Raw genomic sequence first — 19,103 nt, forward strand, 5'->3', positions numbered from 1 at the left:
ATGTGTACTGCAATTTTGTATCTTCGTATCACTACAATGCCTTGGTGTACTACTGGATTGTGGAACACCAATATATTCACTGAGGGAAGGCGTTGCTGGTAGGACATCAAGTCGAGTGTCCACTGATTTTCCTCGACTTCGCACGGACGGAAAACGCGTCGTCGATTCTTTCAACTTTTGTATTGGTGCTTGATGGTGCTTAGCATATAACACGGCATCTCTTTTCCGTTCTTGCCTCCGTTTTTGATCCCGACGATTCTGAAACCACTTCTGAAAAGTGAATAAAATAGATTATTGTATAATGAACAACAAGAAACTGTTCGCTTACATTATAACATACTTTGGTGCACACATAATGCTCTCACTTACCATAATTGACTTTTCCGATAAGTTGGTAATTATGGCGATACGCTTGCGCATGTCGCGATTTAGATACTCCGTAGTAGTTGTAAATATTACTTCTAATAAAACCGACTGTGTCTCGCTGTAGATATAGCGACTTGATTTCCTGCCAACATAACTACCTGTAAAGATAAAAAAAACCCACATATTTGTGTCTGTAGCAATCGTGATACAACATTACGTGACCTAAACCACTATAATCCATTTTGAAGTTAATTCGGTGAGACATAATTATTTGAAGTAGAGCACATTTTCTTACCTTTGCTGTGCGATTTACCATCTACGTAACCGCAGACATTCTTCCAATCAAACCGACCAGCAATATCTAACACCGGTAATAAGTTCAACATAACATTGGCTGTAAAATGGGTGTTGTCAATATGTAATGCCATAGTATTCTTTATACGATACGCATGGGACGAGAAAGCGTGTAGCAATGATACACATGTGGTATGTTTTGGTTGATTTATAGTTTCGAATTCCTATACCAATTTTCGCATTTGTAAGGATATTCAAGAAAACTTTGTCAATGGATTGCCGCCCCCTTCTGTAAAATGCCGGCTGTTTACTTGTGCTACAAATGTGTTAACTCGCAGTGTTGTTATGCCAATTAACACTCCATATAACGTGAAAAGACACTGGCACTCGGATGTGTAAAGCTGTTAATGATTGAACTTGCCGGCATTCACCGAGTGATGGCGCTTCGACAAAACAAAAAAACGTATACTGGCTGCGGCGATTTTGTTGTGTTTATTAATGGGTATACCATTTCAAAATGTGTATGGAATTATAAATCTCATCCGACGCTCTTCTCTATTTGGTGTTCTTTAATTATTGACACTTAAGTAAAATACTGCTGTTTAATTCGGACAGAACACTGACGTTAAATTGAACAAAACAATCCAATAGAGAACTGCTTTTCTTTCAAAAATGCCGGCTTTCTAATATCATGGCAAATGTGTTAACTTTTGGCAAATGTGTTAACAATTTGAATGCTAATTAATAATCCGCGGATCGTGAAAACTCACTAACACTGTGATTGTTCCGGTTGATTATGTTTCAACTCACCAACATTTACCGTGTGACGGTGCTTCAATAACATGTTAAAGAGCATTCAACGTCATTCCATGTAGACGTTGGGGATAAGCAAGGACATGTATGTTGATGGAATTAGGTAATTATTTTTATATTTCGGTTGATCTTACAAAGGCTCGTGTAGAACACATAGCAAACACCTAGTATCGCTACAATCAGTTGGCTTTTTATACCATTAGTAGCCATTTTTGTATTTGGTTCATTACATCAAAATCCGTGTAGAATATTCAAATCTCAGTCGACGGTCTCGGTCTTTCTAATTATTAGCACCGAGGAGAGCTATAACTGTCCAATATGTTAAGACCATTGACGACGATTTTAACAAAACAAATCCATCGTGACTTAAAAGTAGAAGCATCTCCGGTGGGATTCGAACCCACAGCCTCCGAATAACTTTTTCAACTAGAAGTCCGACGCGCTATCCGTTGCGCCATGGAGACACAGCATACCGCCTACTTCATATGCAAGATATTTTTATTTGTTACATCACAACACCAAACACCTTGTATCGCTACAACCAGTTGGCTTTTTATACCATTGGAAGCCATTTTTTTTATATTGGTTCATTCCATCAAAATGCGTGCAGAATATTTTAATCTCAGTCGAAGGTCTCGGTCTTTCCTAATTATTACTACCGAGGAGAGCTACAACTGTCCAATATGTTAAGACTATTGACGACAATTTGAACAAAACATGTCCATCGTGACTTGAAAGAAGAGCCATCTCCGGTGGGATTCGAACCCACAGCCTCCGAATAACTGTTTCAACTAGAAGTCCGACGCGCTATCCGTTGCGCCACGGAGACACTGCATATCGCCAGCTTCGTATGCAAGGTATTTTTATTTTTTACATCACAACGTTTGACCAGATCACACTGTTCCTTTCGATCTTGACTCATAATTGAATACACAATATGTATTTTTTATTCATATTTTATTATAACGTATTATGTACACGAAATTAAAATGACTAACCACGAATAAATGCTTTTCTCAAACAGAATATGAAGCTTCGCAAATGACTAATGGACACAGAGTACGATCTAAATCAGTAATTCCATTAAATGACAAATCTGATGACACGTCTTTACAAGGTGTACTACATATTTCTATTTCACTTTGATAGACGTCTGTCAGGATACCACTGGAATGTGTACTGCAATTTTGTATCTTCGTATCACTACAATGCCTTGGTGTACTACTGGATTGTGGAACACCAATATATTCACTGAGGGAAGGCGTTGCTGGTAGGACATCAAGTCGAGTGTCCACTGATTTTCCTCGACTTCGCACGGACGGAAAACGCGTCGTCGATTCTTTCAACTTTTGTATTGGTGCTTGATGGTGCTTAGCATATAACACGGCATCTCTTTTCCGTTCTTGCCTCCGTTTTTGACCCCGACGATTCTGAAACCACTTCTGAAAAGTGAATAAAATAGATTATTGTATAATGAACAACAAGAAACTGTTCGCTTACATTATAACATACTTTGGTGCATACATAATGCTCTCACTTACCATAATTGACTTTTCCGATAAGTTGGTAATTATGGCGATACGCTTGCGCATGTCGCGATTTAGATACTCCGTAGTAGTTGTAAATATTACTTCTAATAAAACCGACTGTGTCTCGCTGTAGATATAGCGACTTGATTTCCTGCCAACATAACTACCTGTAAAGATAAAAAACACATATTTGTGTCTGTAGCAATCGTGATACAACATTACGTGACCTAAACCACTATAATCCATTTTGAAGTTAATTCGGTGAGACATAATTATTTAAAGTAGAGCACATTTACTTACCTTTGCTGTGCGATTTACCATCTACGTAACCGCAGACATTCTTCCAATCAAACCGACCAGCAATATCTAACACCGGTAATAAGTTCAACATAACATTGGCTGTAAAATGGGTGTTGTCAATATGTAATGCCATAGTATTCTTTATACGATACGCATGGGACGAGAAAGCGTGTAGCAATGATACACATGTGGTATGTTTTGGTTGATTTATAGTTTCGAATTCCTATACCAATTTTCGCATTTGTAAGGATATTCAAGAAAACTTTGTCAATGGATTGCCGCCCCCTTCTGTAAAATGCCGGCTGTTTACTTGTGCTACAAATGTGTTAACTCGCAGTGTTGTTATGCCAATTAACACTCCATATAACGTGAAAAGACACTGGCACTCGGATGTGTAAAGCTGTTAATGATTGAACTTGCCGGCATTCACCGAGTGATGGCGCTTCGACAAAACAAAAAAACGTATACTGGCTGCGGCGATTTTGTTGTGTTTATTAATGGGTATACCATTTCAAAATGTGTATGGAATTATAAATCTCATCCGACGCTCTTCTCTATTTGGTGTTCTTTAATTATTGACACTTAGATAAAATACTGCTGTTTAATTCGGACAGAACACTGACGTTAAATTGAACAAAACAATCCAATAGAGAACTGCTTTTCTTTCAAAAATGCCGGCTTTCTAATATCATGGCAAATGTGTTAACTTTTGGCAAATGTGTTAACAATTTGAATGCTAATTAATAATCCGCTGATCGTGAAAACTCACTAACACTGTGATTGTTCCGGCTGATTATGTTTCAACTCACCAACATTTAGCGTGTGACGGTGTTTCAATAACATGTTAAAGAGCATTCAACGTCATTCCATGTAGACGTTGGGGATAAGCAAGGACATGTATGTTGATGGAATTAGGTAATTATTTTTATATTTCGGTTGATCTTACAAAGGCTCGTGTAGAACACATATCAAACACCTAGTATCGCTACAATCAGTTGGCTTTTTATACCATTAGTAACCATTTTTGTATTTGGTTCATTACATCAAAATCCGTGTAGAATATTTTAATCTCAGTCGACGGTCTCGGTCTTTCTAATTATTAGCACCGAGGAGAGCTATAACTGTCCAATATGTTAAGACCATTGACGAGGATTTTAACAAAACAAATCCATCGTGACTTAAAAGAAGAAGCATCTTGGGTGGGATTCGAACCCACAGCCTCCGAATAACTTTTTCAACTAGAAGTCCGACACGCTATCCGTTGCGCCATGGAGACACAGCATACCGCCTACTTCATATGCAAGATATTTTTATTTGTTACATCACAACACCAAACACCTTGTATCGCTACAACCAGTTGGCTTTTTATACCATTGGAAGCCATTTTTTTTATATTGGTTCATTCCATCAAAATGCGTGCAGAATATTTTAATCTCAGTCGAAGGTCTCGGTCTTTCCTAATTATTAGTACCGAGGAGAGCTACAACTGTCCAATATGTTAAGACTATTGACGACAATTTGAACAAAACATGTCCATCGTGACTTAAAAGAAGAGCCATCTCCGGTGGGATTCGAAACCACAGCCTCCGAATAACTGTTTCAACTAGAAGTCCGACGCGCTATCCGTTGCGCCACGGAGACACTGCATATCGCCAGCTTCGTATGCAAGGTATTTTTATTTTTTACATCACAACGTTTGACCAGATCACACTGTTCCTTTCGATCTTGACTCATAATTGAATACACAATATGTATTTTTTATTTATATTTTATTATAACGTATTATGTACACGAAATTAAAATGACTAACCACGAATAAATGCTTTTCTCAAACAGAATATGAAGCTTCGCAAATGACTAATGGACACAGAGTACGATCTAAATCAGTAATTCCATTAAATGACAAATCTGATGACACGTCTTTACAAGGTGTACTACATATTTCTATTTCACTTTGATAGACGTCTGTCAGGATACCACTGGAATGTGTACTGTAATTTTGTATCTTCGTATCACTACAATGCCTTGGTGTACTACTGGATTGTGGAACACCAATATATTCACTGAGGGAAGGCGTTGCTGGTAGGACATCAAGTCGAGTGTCCACTGATTTTCCTCGACTTCGCACAGACGGAAAACGCGTCGTCGATTCTTTCAACTTTTGTATTGGTGCTTGATGGTGCTTAGCATATAACACGGCATCTCTTTTCCGTTCTTGCCTCCGTTTTGGACCCCGACGATTCTGAAACCACTTCTGAAAAGTGAATAAAATAGATTATTGTATAATGAACAACAAGAAACTGTTCGCTTACATTATAACATACTTTGGTGCACACATAATGCTCTCACTTACCATAATTGACTTTTCCGATAAGTTGGTAATTATGGCGATACGCTTGCGCATGTCGCGATTTAGATACTCCGTAGTAGTTGTAAATATTACTTCTAATAAAACCGACTGTGTCTCGCTGTAGATATAGCGACTTGATTTCCTGCCAACATAACTACCTGTAAAAATAAAAAAAACACATATTTGTGTCTGTAGCAATCGTGATACAACATTACGTGACCTAAACCACTATAATCCATTTTGAAGTTAATTCAGTGAGACATAATTATTTAAAGTAGAGCACATTTACTTACCTTTGCTGTGCGATTTACCATCTACGTAACCGCAGACATTCTTCCAATCAAACCGACCAGCAATATCTAACACCGGTAATAAGTTCAACATAACATTGGCTGTAAAATGGGTGTTGTCAATATGTAATGCCATAGTATTCTTTATACGATACGCATGGGACGAGAAAGCGTGTAGCAATGATACACATGTGGTATGTTTTGGTTGATTTATAGTTTCGAATTCCTATACCAATTTTCGCATTTGTAAGGATATTCAAGAAAACTTTGTCAATGGATTGCCGCCCCCTTCTGTAAAATGCCGTCTGTTTACTTGCGCTACAAATGTGTTAACTCGCAGTGTTGTTATGCCAATTAACACTCCATATAACGTGAAAAGACACAGGAACTCGGATGTGTAAAGCTGTTAATGATTGAACTTGCCGGCATTCACCGAGTGATGGCGCTTCGACAAAACAAAAAAAAACGTCTACTGGCTGCGGCGATTTTGTTGTGTTTATTAATGAGTATACCATTTCAAAATGTGTATGGAATTATAAATCTCATCCGACGCTCTTCTCTTGTTGGTGTTCTTTAATTATTGACACATAGGTAAGATACTGCTGTTTAATTCGGACAGAACACTGACGTTAAATTGAACAAGACTCCAATAGAGAACTGCTTTTCTTTCAAAAATGCCGGCTTTCTAATATCATGGCAAATGTGTTAACTTTTGGCAAATGTGTTAACAATTTGAATGCTAATTAATAATCCGCGGATCGTGAAAACTCACTAACTCTGTGATTGTTCCGGTTGATTATGTTTCAACTCACCAACATTTACCGAGTGACGGTGCTTCAACAACATGTTAAAGAGCATTCAACGTCATTCCATGTAGACGTTGGGGATAAGCAAGGACATGTATGTTGATGGAATTAGGTAATTATTTTTATATTTCGGTTGATCTTACAAAGGCTCGTGTAGAACACGTATCAAACACCTAGTATCGCTACAATCAGTTGGCTTTTTATACCATTAGTAGCCATTTTTGTATTTGGTTCATTACATCAAAATCCGTGTAGAATATTTTAATCTCAGTCGACGGTCTCGGTCTTTCTAATTATTAGCACCGAGGAGAGCTATAACTGTCCAATATGTTAAGACCATTGACGACGATTTTAACAAAACAAATCCATCGCGACTTAAAAGAAGAAGCATCTCCGGTGGGATTCGAACCCATAGCCTCCGAATAACTTTTTCAACTAGAAGTCCGATGCGCTATCCGTTGCGCCATGGAGACACAGCATACCGCCTGCTTCATATGCAAGATATTTTTATTTGTTACATCACAACACCAAACACCTTGTATCGCTACAACCAGTTGGCTTTTTATACCATTGGAAGCCATTTTTTTTATATTGGTTCATTCCATCAAAATGCGTGCAGAATATTTTAATCTCAGTCGAAGGTCTCGGTCTTTCCTAATTATTAGTACCGAGGAGAGCTACAACTGTCCAATATGTTAAGACTATTGACGACAATTTGAACAAAACAAATCCATCGCGACTTAAAAGAAGAAGCATCTCCGGTGGGATTCGAACCCATAGCCTCCGAATAACTGTTTCAACTAGAAGTCCGACGCGCTATCCGTTGCGCCACGGAGACACTGCATATCGCCAGCTTCGTATGCAAGGTATTTTTATTTTTTACATCACAACGTTTGACCAGATCACACTGTTCCTTTCGATCTTGACTCATAATTGAATACATAATATGTATTTTTTATTTATATTTTATTATAACGTATTATGTACACGAAATTAAAATGACTAACCACGAATAAATGCTTTTCTCAAACAGAATATGAAGCTTCGCAAATGACTAATGGACACAGAGTACGATCTAAATCAGTAATTCCATTAAATGACAAATCTGATGACACGTCTTTACAAGGTGTACTACATATTTCTATTTCACTTTGATAGACGTCTGTCAGGATACCACTGGAATGTGTACTGCAATTTTGTATCTTCGTATCACTACAATGCCTTGGTGTACTACTGGATTGTGGAACACCAATATATTCACTGAGGGAAGGCGTTGCTGGTAGGACATCAAGTCGAGTGTCCACTGATTTTCCTCGACTTCGCACGGACGGAAAACGCGTCGTCGATTCTTTCAACTTTTGTATTGGTGCTTGATGGTGCTTAGCATATAACACGGCATCTCTTTTCCGTTCTTGCCTCCGTTTTTGACCCCGACGATTCTGAAACCACTTCTGAAAAGTGAATAAAATAGATTATTGTATAATGAACAACAAGAAACTGTTCGCTTACATTATAACATACTTTGGTGCACACATAATGCTCTCACTTACCATAATTGACTTTTCCGATAAGTTGGTAATTATGGCGATACGCTTGCGCATGTCGCGATTTAGATACTCCGTAGTAGTTGTAAATATTACTTCTAATAAAACCGACTGTGTCTCGCTGTAGATATAGCGACTTGATTTCCTGCCAACATAACTACCTGTAAAAATAAAAAAAACACATATTTGTGTCTGTAGCAATCGTGATACAACATTACGTGACCTAAACCACTATAATCCATTTTGAAGTTAATTCAGTGAGACATAATTATTTAAAGTAGAGCACATTTACTTACCTTTGCTGTGCGATTTACCATCTACGTAACCGCAGACATTCTTCCAATCAAACCGACCAGCAATATCTAACACCGGTAATAAGTTCAACATAACATTGGCTGTAAAATGGGTGTTGTCAATATGTAATGCCATAGTATTCTTTATACGATACGCATGGGACGAGAAAGCGTATAGCAATGATACACATGTGGTATGTTTTGGTTGATTTATAGTTTCGAATTCCTATACCAATTTTCGCATTTGTAAGGATATTCAAGAAAACTTTGTCAATGGATTGCCGCCCCCTTCTGTAAAATGCCGTCTGTTTACTTGCGCTACAAATGTGTTAACTCGCAGTGTTGTTATGCCAATTAACACTCCATATAACGTGAAAAGACACAGGAACTCGGATGTGTAAAGCTGTTAATGATTGAACTTGCCGGCATTCACCGAGTGATGGCGCTTCGACAAAACAAAAAAAAAACGTCTACTGGCTGCGGCGATTTTGTTGTGTTTATTAATGAGTATACCATTTCAAAATGTGTATGGAATTATAAATCTCATCCGACGCTCTTCTCTTGTTGGTGTTCTTTAATTATTGACACATAGGTAAGATACTGCTGTTTAATTCGGACAGAACACTGACGTTAAATTGAACAAGACTCCAATAGAGAACTGCTTTTCTTTCAAAAATGCCGGCTTTCTAATATCATGGCAAATGTGTTAACTTTTGGCAAATGTGTTAACAATTTGAATGCTAATTAATAATCCGCGGATCGTGAAAACTCACTAACTCTGTGATTGTTCCGGTTGATTATGTTTCAACTCACCAACATTTACCGAGTGACGGTGCTTCAACAACATGTTAAAGAGCATTCAACGTCATTCCATGTAGACGTTGGGGATAAGCAAGGACATGTATGTTGATGGAATTAGGTAATTATTTTTATATTTCGGTTGATCTTACAAAGGCTCGTGTAGAACACGTATCAAACACCTAGTATCGCTACAATCAGTTGGCTTTTTATACCATTAGTAGCCATTTTTGTATTTGGTTCATTACATCAAAATCCGTGTAGAATATTTTAATCTCAGTCGACGGTCTCGGTCTTTCTAATTATTAGCACCGAGGAGAGCTATAACTGTACAATATGTTAAGACCATTGACGACGATTTTAACAAAACAAATCCATCGCGACTTAAAAGAAGAAGCATCTCCGGTGGGATTCGAACCCATAGCCTCCGAATAACTTTTTCAACTAGAAGTCGACGCGCTATCCGTTGCGCCATGGAGACACAGCATACCGCCTGCTTCATATGCAAGATATTTTTATTTGTTACATCACAACACCAAACACCTTGTATCGCTACAACCAGTTGGCTTTTTATACCATTGGAAGCCATTTTTTTTATATTGGTTCATTCCATCAAAATGCGTGCAGAATATTTTAATCTCAGTCGAAGGTCTCGGTCTTTCCTAATTATTAGTACCGAGGAGAGCTACAACTGTCCAATATGTTAAGACTATTGACGACAATTTGAACAAAACATGTCCATCGTGACTTAAAAGAAGAGCCATCTCCGGTGGGATTCGAACCCACAGCCTCCGAATAACTGTTTCAACTAGAAGTCCGACGCGCTATCCGTTGCGCCACGGAGACACTGCATATCGCCAGCTTCGTATGCAAGGTATTTTTATTTTTTACATCACAACGTTTGACCAGATCACACTGTTCCTTTCGATCTTGACTCATAATTGAATACACAATATGTATTTTTTATTTATATTTTATTATAACGTATTATGTACACGAAATTAAAATGACTATCCACAAATAAATGCTTTTCTCAAACAGAATATGAAGCTTCGCAAATGACTAATGGACACAGAGTACGATCTAAATCAGTAATTCCATTAAATGACAAATCTGATGACACGTCTTTACAAGGTGTACTACATATTTCTATTTCACTTTGATAGACGTCTGTCAGGATACCACTGGAATGTGTACTGCAATTTTGTATCTTCGTATCACTACAATGCCTTGGTGTACTACTGGATTGTGGAACACCAATATATTCACTGAGGGAAGGCGTTGCTGGTAGGACATCAAGTCGAGTGTCCACTGATTTTCCTCGACTTCGCACGGACGGAAAACGCGTCGTCGATTCTTTCAACTTTTGTATTGGTGCTTGATGGTGCTTAGCATATAACACGGCATCTCTTTTCCGTTCTTGCCTCCGTTTTTGACCCCGACGATTCTGAAACCACTTCTGAAAAGTGAATAAAATAGATTATTGTATAATGAACAACAAGAAACTGTTCGCTTACATTATAACATACTTTGGTGCACACATAATGCTCTCACTTACCATAATTGACTTTTCCGATAAGTTGGTAATTATGGCGATACGCTTGCGCATGTCGCGATTTAGATACTCCGTAGTAGTTGTAAATATTACTTCTAATAAAACCGACTGTGTCTCGCTGTAGATATAGCGACTTGATTTCCTGCCAACATAACTACCTGTAAAAATAAAAAAAACACATATTTGTGTCTGTAGCAATCGTGATACAACATTACGTGACCTAAACCACTATAATCCATTTTGAAGTTAATTCGGTGAGACATAATTATTTAAAGTAGAGCACATTTACTTACCTTTGCTGTGCGATTTACCATCTACGTAACCGCAGACATTCTTCCAATCAAACCGACCAGCAATATCTAACACCGGTAATAAGTTCAACATAACATTGGCTGTAAAATGGGTGTTGTCAATATGTAATGCCATAGTATTCTTTATACGATACGCATGGGACGAGAAAGCGTGTAGCAATGATACACATGTGGTATGTTTTGGTTGATTTATAGTTTCGAATTCCTATACCAATTTTCGCATTTGTAAGGATATTCAAGAAAACTTTGTCAATGGATTGCCGCCCCCTTCTGTAAAATGCCGTCTGTTTACTTGCGCTACAAATGTGTTAACTCGCAGTGTTGTTATGCCAATTAACACTCCATATAACGTGAAAAGACACAGGAACTCGGATGTGTAAAGCTGTTAATGATTGAACTTGCCGGCATTCACCGAGTGATGGCGCTTCGACAAAACAAAAAAAAAACGTCTACTGGCTGCGGCGATTTTGTTGTGTTTATTAATGAGTATACCATTTCAAAATGTGTATGGAATTATAAATCTCATCCGACGCTCTTCTCTTGTTGGTGTTCTTTAATTATTGACACATAGGTAAGAAACTGCTGTTTAATTCGGACAGAACACTGACGTTAAATTGAACAAGACTCCAATAGAGAACTGCTTTTCTTTCAAAAATGCCGGCTTTCTAATATCATGGCAAATGTGTTAACTTTTGGCAAATGTGTTAACAATTTGAATGCTAATTAATAATCCGCGGATCGTGAAAACTCACTAACTCTGTGATTGTTCCGGTTGATTATGTTTCAACTCACCAACATTTACCGAGTGACGGTGCTTCAACAACATGTTAAAGAGCATTCAACGTCATTCCATGTAGACGTTGGGGATAAGCAAGGACATGTATGTTGATGGAATTAGGTAATTATTTTTATATTTCGGTTGATCTTACAAAGGCTCGTGTAGAACACGTATCAAACACCTAGTATCGCTACAATCAGTTGGCTTTTTATACCATTAGTAGCCATTTTTGTATTTGGTTCATTACATCAAAATCCGTGTAGAATATTTTAATCTCAGTCGACGGTCTCGGTCTTTCTAATTATTAGCACCGAGGAGAGCTATAACTGTCCAATATGTTAAGACCATTGACGACGATTTTAACAAAACAAATCCATCGCGACTTAAAAGAAGAAGCATCTCCGGTGGGATTCGAACCCATAGCCTCCGAATAACTTTTTCAACTAGAAGTCCGTTGCGCTATCCGTTGCGCCATGGAGACACAGCATACCGCCTGCTTCATATGCAAGATATTTTTATTTGTTACATCACAACACCAAACACCTTGTATCGCTACAACCAGTTGGCTTTTTATACCATTGGAAGCCATTTTTTTTATATTGGTTCATTCCATCAAAATGCGTGCAGAATATTTTAATCTCAGTCGAAGGTCTCGGTCTTTCCTAATTATTAGTACCGAGGAGAGCTACAACTGTCCAATATGTTAAGACTATTGACGACAATTTGAACAAAACATGTCCATCGTGACTTAAAAGAAGAGCCATCTCCGGTGTGATTCGAACCCACAGCCTCCGAATAACTGTTTCAACTAGAAGTCCGACGCGCTATCCGTTGCGCCACGGAGACACTGCATATCGCCAGCTTCGTATGCAAGGTATTTTTATTTTTTACATCACAACGTTTGACCAGATCACACTGTTCCTTTCGATCGTGACTCACAATTGAATACACAATATGTATTTTTTATTTATATTTTATTATAACGTATTATGTACACGAAATTAAAATGACTAACCACGAATAAATGCTTTTCTCAAACAGAATATGAAGCTTCGCAAATGACTAATGGACACAGAGTACGATCTAAATCAGTAATTCCATTAAATGACAAATCTGATGACACGTCTTTACAAGGTGTACTACATATTTCTATTTCACTTTGATAGACGTCTGTCAGGATACCACTGGAATGTGTACTGCAATTTTGTATCTTCGTATCACTACAATGCCTTGGTGTACTACTGGATTGTGGAACACCAATATATTCACTGAGGGAAGGCGTTGCTGGTAGGACATCAAGTCGAGTGTCCACTGATTTTCCTCGACTTCGCACGGACGGAAAACGCGTCGTCGATTCTTTCAACTTTTGTATTGGTGCTTGATGGTGCTTAGCATATAACACGGCATCTCTTTTCCGTTCTTGCCTCCGTTTTTGACCCCGACGATTTTGAAACCACTTCTGAAAAGTGAATAAAATAGATTATTGTATAATGAACAACAAGAAACTGTTCGCTTACATTATAACATACTTTGGTGCACACATAATGCTCTCACTTACCATAATTGACTTTTCCGATAAGTTGGTAATTATGGCGATACGCTTGCGCATGTCGCGATTTAGATACTCCGTAGTAGTTGTAAATATTACTTCTAATAAAACCGACTGTGTCTCGCTGTAGATATAGCGACTTGATTTCCTGCCAACATAACTACCTGTAAAAATAAAAAAAACACATATTTGTGTCTGTAGCAATCGTGATACAACATTACGTGACCTAAACCACTATAATCCATTTTGAAGTTAATTCAGTGAGACATAATTATTTAAAGTAGAGCACATTTACTTACCTTTGCTGTGCGATTTACCATCTACGTAACCGCAGACATTCTTCCAATCAAACCGACCAGCAATATCTAACACCGGTAATAAGTTCAACATAACATTGGCTGTAAAATGGGTGTTGTCAATATGTAATGCCATAGTATTCTTTATACGATACGCATGGGACGAGAAAGCGTATAGCAATGATACACATGTGGTATGTTTTGGTTGATTTATAGTTTCGAATTCCTATACCAATTTTCGCATTTGTAAGGATATTCAAGAAAACTTTGTCAATGGATTGCCGCCCCCTTCTGTAAAATGCCGTCTGTTTACTTGCGCTACAAATGTGTTAACTCGCAGTGTTGTTATGCCAATTAACACTCCATATAACGTGAAAAGACACAGGAACTCGGATGTGTAAAGCTGTTAATGATTGAACTTGCCGGCATTCACCGAGTGATGGCGCTTCGACAAAACAAAAAAAAACGTCTACTGGCTGCGGCGATTTTGTTGTGTTTATTAATGAGTATACCATTTCAAAATGTGTATGGAATTATAAATCTCATCCGACGCTCTTCTCTTGTTGGTGTTCTTTAATTATTGACACATAGGTAAGATACTGCTGTTTAATTCGGACAGAACACTGACGTTAAATTGAACAAGACTCCAATAGAGAACTGCTTTTCTTTCAAAAATGCCGGCTTTCTAATATCATGGCAAATGTGTTAACTTTTGGCAAATGTGTTAACAATTTGAATGCTAATTAATAATCCGCGGATCGTGAAAACTCACTAACTCTGTGATTGTTCCGGTTGATTATGTTTCAACTCACCAACATTTACCGAGTGACGGTGCTTCAACAACATGTTAAAGAGCATTCAACGTCATTCCATGTAGACGTTGGGGATAAGCAAGGACATGTATGTTGATGGAATTAGGTAATTATTTTTATATTTCGGTTGATCTTACAAAGGCTCGTGTAGAACACGTATCAAACACCTAGTATCGCTACAATCAGTTGGCTTTTTATACCATTAGTAGCCATTTTTGTATTTGGTTCATTACATCAAAATCCGTGTAGAATATTTTAATCTCAGTCGACGGTCTCGGTCTTTCTAATTATTAGCACCGAGGAGAGCTATAACTGTCCAATATGTTAAGACCATTGACGACGATTTTAACAAAACAAATCCATCGCGACTTAAAAGAAGAAGCATCTCCGGTGGGATTCGAACCCATAGCCTCCGAATAACTTTTTCAACTAGAAGTCCGACGCGCTATCCGTTGCGCCATGGAGACACAGCATACCGCCTGCTTCATATGCAAGATATTTTTATTTGTTACATCACAACACCAAACACCTTGTATCGCTACAACCAGTTGGCTTTTTGTACCATTGGAAGCCATTTTTTTATATTGGTTCATTCCATCAAAATGCGTGCAGAATATTTTAATCTCAGTCGACGGTCTCGGTCTTTCCTAATTATTAGTACCGAGGAGAGCTACAACTGTCCAATATGTTAAGACTATTGACGACAATTTGAACAAAACATGTCCATCGTGACTTAAAAGAAGAGCCATCTCCGGTGGGATTCGAACCCACAGCCTCCGAATAACTGTTTCAACTAGAAGTCCGACGCGCTATCCGTTGCGCCACGGAGACACTGCATATCGCCAGCTTCGTATGCAAGGTATTTTTATTTTTTACATCACAACGTTTGACCAGATCACACTGTTCCTTTCGATCTTGACTCATAATTGAATACACAATATGTATATTTTATTTATATTTTATTATAACGTATTATGTACACGAAATTAAAATGACTAACCACGAATAAATGCTTTTCTCAAACAGAATATGAAGCTTCGCAAATGACTAATGGACACAGAGTACGATCTAAATCAGTAATTCCATTAAATGACAAATCTGATGACACGTCTTTACAAGGTGTACTACATATTTCTATTTCACTTTGATAGACGTCTGTCAGGATACCACTGGAATGTGTACTGCAATTTTGTATCTTCGTATCACTACAATGCCTTGGTGTACTACTGGATTGTGGAACACCAATATATTCACTGAGGGAAGGCGTTGCTGGTAGGACATCAAGTCGAGTGTCCACTGATTTTCCTCGACTTCGCACGGACGGAAAACGCGTCGTCGATTCTTTCAACTTTGTATAATGAACAACAAGAAACTGTTCGCTTACATTATAACATACTTTGGTGCATACATAATGCTCTCACTTACCATAATTGACTTTTCCGATAAGTTGGTAATTATGGTGATACGCTTGCGCATGTCGCGATTTAGATACTCCGTAGTAGTTGTAAATATTACTTCTAATAAAACCGACTGTGTCTCGCTGTAGATATAGCGACTTGATTTCCTGCCAACATAACTACCTGTAAAAATAAAAAAAAAACATATTTGTGTCTGTAGCAATCGTGATACAACATTACGTGACCTAAACCACTATAATCCATTTTGAAGTTAATTCGGTGAGACATAATTATTTAAAGTAGAGCACATTTACTTACCTTTGCTGTGCGATTTACCATCTACGTAACCGCAGACATTCTTCCAATCAAACCGACCAGCAATATCTAACACCGGTAATAAGTTCAACATAACATTGGCTGTAAAATGGGTGTTGTCAATATGTAATGCCATAGTATTCTTTATACGATACGCATGGGACGAGAAAGCGTATAGCAATGATACACATGTGGTATGTTTTGGTTGATTTATAGTTTCGAATTCCTATACCAATTTTCGCATTTGTAAGGATATTCAAGAAAACTTTGTCAATGGATTGCCGCCCCCTTCTGTAAAATGCCGTCTGTTTACTTGCGCTACAAATGTGTTAACTCGCAGTGTTGTTATGCCAATTAACACTCCATATAACGTGAAAAGACACAGGAACTCGGATGTGTAAAGCTGTTAATGATTGAACTTGCCGGCATTCACCGAGTGATGGCGCTTCGACAAAACAAAACAAAAACGTCTACTGGCTGCGGCGATTTTGTTGTGTTTATTAATGAGTATACCATTTCAAAATGTGTATGGAATTATAAATCTCATCCGACGCTCTTCTCTTGTTGGTGTTCTTTAATTATTGACACATAGGTAAGATACTGCTGTTTAATTCGGACAGAACACTGACGTTAAATTGAACAAGACTCCAATAGAGAACTGCTTTTCTTTCAAAAATGCCGGCTTTCTAATATCATGGCAAATGTGTTAACTTTTGGCAAATGTGTTAACAATTTGAATGCTAATTAATAATCCGCGGATCGTGAAAACTCACTAACTCTGTGATTGTTCCGGTTGATTATGTTTCAACTCACCAACATTTACCGAGTGACGGTGCTTCAACAACATGTTAAAGAGCATTCAACGTCATTCCATGTAGACGTTGGGGATAAGCAAGGACATGTATGTTGATGGAATTAGGTAATTATTTTTATATTTCGGTTGATCTTACAAAGGCTCGTGTAGAACACGTATCAAACACCTAGTATCGCTACAATCAGTTGGCTTTTTATACCATTAGTAGCCATTTTTGTATTTGGTTCATTACATCAAAATCCGTGTAGAATATTTTAATCTCAGTCGACGGTCTCGGTCTTTCTAATTATTAGCACCGAGGAGAGCTATAACTGTCCAATATGTTAAGACCATTGACGACGATTTTAACAAAACAAATCCATCGCGACTTAAAAGAAGAAGCATCTCCGGTGGGATTCGAACCCATAGCCTCCGAATAACTTTTTCAACTAGAAGTCCGACGCGCTATCCGTTGCGCCATGGAGACACAGCATACCGCCTGCTTCATATGCAAGATATTTTTATTTGTTACATCACAACACCAAACACCTTGTATCGCTACAACCAGTTGGCTTTTTATACCATTGGAAGCCTTTTTTTTATATTGGTTCATTCCATCAAAATGCGTGCAGAATATTTTAATCTCAGTCGACGGTCTCGGTCTTTCCTAATTATTAGTACCGAGGAGAGCTACAACTGTCCAATATGTTAAGACTATTGACGACAATTTGAACAAAACATGTCCATCGTGACTTAAAAGAAGAGCCATCTCCGTTGGGATTCGAACCCACAGCCTCCGAATAACTGTTTCAACTAGAAGTCCGACGCGCTATCCGTTGCGCCACGGAGACACTGCATATCGCCAGCTTCGTATGCAAGGTATTTTTATTTTTTACATCACAACGTTTGACCAGATCACACTGTTCCTTTCGATCGTGACTCATAATTGAATACACAATATGTATTTTTTATTTATATTTTATTATAACGTATTATGTACACGAAATTAAAATGACTAACCACGAATAAATGCTTTTCTCAAACAGAATATGAAGCTTCGCAAATGACTAATGGACACAGAGTACGATCTAAATCAGTAATTCCATTAAATGACAAATCTGATGACACGTCTTTACAAGGTGTACTACATATTTCTATTTCACTTTGATAGACGTCTGTCAGGATACCACTGGAATGTGTACTGCAATTTTGTATCTTCGTATCACTACAATGCCTTGGTGTACTACTGGATTGTGGAACACCAATATATTCACTGAGGGAAGGCGTTGCTGGTAGGACATCAAGTCGAGTGTCCACTGATTTTCCTCGACTTCGCACGGACGGAAAACGCGTCGTCGATTCTTTAACTTTGTATAATGAACAACAAGAAACTGTTCGCTTACATTATAACATACTTTGGTGCATACATAATGCTCTCACTTACCATAATTGACTTTTCCGATAAGTTGGTAATTATGGTGATACGCTTGCGCATGTCGCGATTTAGATACTCCGTAGTAGTTATAAATATTACTTCTAATAAAACCGACTGTGTCTCGCTGTAGATATAGCGACTTGATTTCCTGCCAACATAACTACCTGTAAAAATAAAAAAAAAACATATTTGTGTCTGTAGCAATCGTGATACAACATTACGTGACCTAAACCACTATAATCCATTTTGAAGTTAATTCGGTGAGACATAATTATTTAAAGTAGAGCACATTTACTTACCTTTGCTGTGCGATTTACCATCTACGTAACCGCAGACATTCTTCCAATCAAACCGACCAGCAATATCTAACACCGGTAATAAGTTCAACATAACATTGGCTGTAAAATGGGTGTTGTCAATATGTAATGCCATAGTATTCTTTATACGATACGCATGGGACGAGAAAGCGTGTAGCAATG

General features: G+C 37.9%; 8 non-coding genes across 8 annotated transcripts; all 8 read right to left on the reverse strand.

Annotated features, from left to right (window-relative positions):
* Positions 1 to 1,852: 1,852 nt before the first annotated feature.
* TRNAR-UCU (transfer RNA arginine (anticodon UCU)) lies at positions 1,853 to 1,937 on the reverse strand. The gene is given in 2 exon segments: positions 1,853 to 1,888; positions 1,901 to 1,937. It is a non-coding gene; the product is annotated as a tRNA-Arg (tRNA).
* A 280-nt stretch (positions 1,938 to 2,217) lies between these two features.
* Positions 2,218 to 2,302, reverse strand: TRNAR-UCU (transfer RNA arginine (anticodon UCU)). The gene is given in 2 exon segments: positions 2,218 to 2,253; positions 2,266 to 2,302. It is a non-coding gene; the product is annotated as a tRNA-Arg (tRNA).
* Positions 2,303 to 4,858: 2,556 nt separating this feature from the next.
* On the reverse strand, positions 4,859 to 4,943 carry TRNAR-UCU (transfer RNA arginine (anticodon UCU)). Its single transcript is given in 2 exon segments — positions 4,859 to 4,894; positions 4,907 to 4,943. It is a non-coding gene; the product is annotated as a tRNA-Arg (tRNA).
* Positions 4,944 to 7,501: 2,558 nt separating this feature from the next.
* On the reverse strand, positions 7,502 to 7,586 carry TRNAR-UCU (transfer RNA arginine (anticodon UCU)). The gene is given in 2 exon segments: positions 7,502 to 7,537; positions 7,550 to 7,586. It is a non-coding gene; the product is annotated as a tRNA-Arg (tRNA).
* Positions 7,587 to 10,144: 2,558 nt separating this feature from the next.
* On the reverse strand, positions 10,145 to 10,229 carry TRNAR-UCU (transfer RNA arginine (anticodon UCU)). The gene is given in 2 exon segments: positions 10,145 to 10,180; positions 10,193 to 10,229. It is a non-coding gene; the product is annotated as a tRNA-Arg (tRNA).
* A 2,559-nt stretch (positions 10,230 to 12,788) lies between these two features.
* Positions 12,789 to 12,873, reverse strand: TRNAR-UCU (transfer RNA arginine (anticodon UCU)). Its single transcript is given in 2 exon segments — positions 12,789 to 12,824; positions 12,837 to 12,873. It is a non-coding gene; the product is annotated as a tRNA-Arg (tRNA).
* Positions 12,874 to 15,430: 2,557 nt separating this feature from the next.
* TRNAR-UCU (transfer RNA arginine (anticodon UCU)) lies at positions 15,431 to 15,515 on the reverse strand. The gene is given in 2 exon segments: positions 15,431 to 15,466; positions 15,479 to 15,515. It is a non-coding gene; the product is annotated as a tRNA-Arg (tRNA).
* A 2,440-nt stretch (positions 15,516 to 17,955) lies between these two features.
* Positions 17,956 to 18,040, reverse strand: TRNAR-UCU (transfer RNA arginine (anticodon UCU)). Its single transcript is given in 2 exon segments — positions 17,956 to 17,991; positions 18,004 to 18,040. It is a non-coding gene; the product is annotated as a tRNA-Arg (tRNA).
* Positions 18,041 to 19,103: the final 1,063 nt, after the last annotated feature.

The sequence above is a fragment of the Saccoglossus kowalevskii genome, chromosome 13 (genome assembly GCF_978046115.1).
Source record: "Saccoglossus kowalevskii chromosome 13, keSacKowa6.1, whole genome shotgun sequence".
Classification (NCBI taxonomy): domain Eukaryota; kingdom Metazoa; phylum Hemichordata; class Enteropneusta; family Harrimaniidae; genus Saccoglossus; species Saccoglossus kowalevskii.